Raw genomic sequence first — 2500 nt, 5'->3', positions numbered from 1 at the left:
CTGATCTCAGAAACTAAGCAACGTCGAGCCTGGTTAGTACTTGGATGGGAAACTGCTTGGGAATACCAGGTGCTGTAGGCATTTTGCCTCTTGCAGACAGTAGGTGGTGCACGTCTTAAAACAAATGCATAGAGTCCTCTCTAATGGTACTTTTCATATATTATTTCTTCTACTCTTTTTTCCTTTCTTAAAATAAATAAAAAAACAGCAATAACACTAAAATACACTCTTTCTGAAGGAAAATTGAGAATTTTTCTGCACTTCACACTCACCCCAAGCTGCTGGTGCTGAGCTGGTCTGCTGCTTGTGCTGGGCCCTAAAGAAAGGGCAGTCTGAGACTGTGTGTAAGTGAAGGTGAAGCGATTGCGAGGCTGGTGCAAAACAGGGTGTGTGCTTGGCCCTCTGTAAGAAGTTTGTGAAGGAGGGCAGTTTGTGAACAGTAGAGTGCAGGTGTGTTTTAGAGCAGCAGGCTCCAGACCGGTTGGTTGTCTCAACACAAGAGGCCTCAAACAGGAGTGTATTCTGCCTACGGCCATACCACCCTGAATGCGCCTGATCTCATTTGATTTCAGAAGCTAAGCAGTGTCGGGCCTGGTTAGTACTTGGATGGGAGACTACCTGGGAATACCAGGGTCTGTAGGCATTTTGCCTCTTGCAGACAGTAGGTGGTGCACGTCTTAGAACAAATGCATAGAGTCCTCTCAAATGTTACTTTTCATTTATTATTTCTTCTACTCTTTTTTCCTTTCTTAAAATAAATAAAAAAACAGCAATAACACTAAAATACACTCTTTCTGAAGGAAAATAGAAATTTTTTCTGCACTTCACACTCACCCCAAGCTGCTGGTGCTGAGATGGTCTGCTGCTTGTGCTGGGCCCTAAAGAAAGGGCAGTCTGAGACTGTGTGTAAGTGAAGGTGAAGCGATTGCGAGGCTGGTGCAAAACAGGTTGTGTGCTTGGCCCTCTGTAAGAAGTTTGTGAAGGAGGGCAGTTTGTGAACAGTAGAGTGCAGGTGTGTTTGAGAGCAGCAGGCTCCAGACCGGCGGGATGTCTCAACACAAGAGACCTGAAACAGGAGTGTGTTTTGCCTACGGCCATACCACCCTGAATGTGACTGATCTCGGCTGATCTCAGAAACTAAGCAACGTCGAGCCTGGTTAGTACTTGGATGGGAAACTGCTTGGGAATACCAGGTGCTGTAGGCATTTTGCCTCTTGCAGACAGTAGGTGGTGCACGTCTAAAAACAAATGCATAGAGTCCTCTCTAATGGTACTTTTCATTTATTATTTCTTCTACTCTTTTTTTCCTTTCTTAAAATAAATAAAAAAACAGCAATAACACTAAAATACACTCTTTCTGAAGGAAAATTGAGAATTTTTCTGCACTTCACACTCACCCCAAGCTGCTGGTGCTGAGCTGGTCTGCTGCTTGTGCTGGGCCCTAAAGAAAGGGCAGTCTGAGACTGTGTGTAAGTGAAGGTGAAGCGATTGCGAGGCTGGTGCAAAACAGAGTGTGTGCTTGGCCCTCTGTAAGAAGTTTGTGAAGGAGGGCAGTTTGTGAACAGTAGAGTGCAGGTGTGTTTGAGAGCAGCAGGCTCCAGACCGGTGGGTTGTCTCAACACAAGAGGCCTCAAACAGGAGTGTATTCTGCCTATGGCCATACCACCCTGAATGCGCCTGATCTCATTTGATCTCAGAAGCTAAGCAGTGTCGGGCCTGGTTAGTACTTGGATGGGAGACTACCTGGGAATACCAGGGTCTGTAGGCATTTTGCCTCTTGCAGACAGTAGGTGGTGCACGTCTTAGAACAAATGCATAGAGTCCTCTCTAATGTTACTTTTCATTTATTATTTCTTCTACTCTTTTTTCCTTTCTTAAAATAAATAAAAAAACAGCAATAACACTAAAATACACTCTTTCTGAAGGAAAATAGAAATTTTTTCTGCACTTCACACTCACCCCAAGCTGCTGGTGCTGAGATGGTCTGCTGCTTGTGCTGGGCCCTAAAGAAAGGGCAGTCTGAGACTGTGTGTAAGTGAAGGTGAAGCGATTGCGAGGCTGGTGCAAAACAGGGTGTGTGCTTGGCCCTCTGTAAGAAGTTTGTGAAGGAGGGCAGTTTGTGAACAGTAGAGTGCAGGTGTGTTTGAGAGCAGCAGGCTCCAGACCGGCGGGATGTCTCAACACAAGAGACCTGAAACAGGAGTGTGTTTTGCCTACGGCCATACCACCCTGAATGTGACTGATCTCGGCTGATCTCAGAAACTAAGCAACGTCGAGCCTGGTTAGTACTTGGATGGGAAACTGCTTGGGAATACCAGGTGCTGTAGGCATTTTGCCTCTTGCAGACAGTAGGTGGTGCACGTCTAAAAACAAATGCATAGAGTCCTCTCTAATGGTACTTTTCATTTATTATTTCTTCTACTCTTTTTTTCCTTTCTTAAAATAAATAAAAAAACAGCAATAACACTAAAATACACTCTTTCTGAAGGAAAATTGAGAA

General features: G+C 44.7%; 2 non-coding genes and 3 pseudogenes across 2 annotated transcripts; all 5 read left to right on the top strand.

Annotated features, from left to right (window-relative positions):
* Nucleotides 1–81, top strand: part of LOC138297480 (5S ribosomal RNA) — a 119-nt pseudogene extending 38 nt beyond the window's left edge.
* A 443-nt stretch (nucleotides 82–524) lies between these two features.
* LOC138298099 (5S ribosomal RNA) lies at nucleotides 525–643 on the top strand. Its single transcript, XR_011204623.1, has one exon. It is a non-coding gene; the product is annotated as a 5S ribosomal RNA (ribosomal RNA).
* A 443-nt stretch (nucleotides 644–1086) lies between these two features.
* LOC138298379 (5S ribosomal RNA) lies at nucleotides 1087–1205 on the top strand (annotated as a pseudogene).
* Nucleotides 1206–1649: 444 nt separating this feature from the next.
* Nucleotides 1650–1768, top strand: LOC138298060 (5S ribosomal RNA). The gene has a single exon (XR_011204585.1). It is a non-coding gene; the product is annotated as a 5S ribosomal RNA (ribosomal RNA).
* A 443-nt stretch (nucleotides 1769–2211) lies between these two features.
* On the top strand, nucleotides 2212–2330 carry LOC138298378 (5S ribosomal RNA; annotated as a pseudogene).
* Nucleotides 2331–2500: the final 170 nt, after the last annotated feature.

Source organism: Pleurodeles waltl, chromosome 5 (genome assembly GCF_031143425.1).
Source record: "Pleurodeles waltl isolate 20211129_DDA chromosome 5, aPleWal1.hap1.20221129, whole genome shotgun sequence".
NCBI lineage: Eukaryota > Metazoa > Chordata > Amphibia > Caudata > Salamandridae > Pleurodeles > Pleurodeles waltl.
Note: the sequence above shows the minus strand (reverse complement) of the source record. Positions and strands in the feature narration are given on the sequence as shown.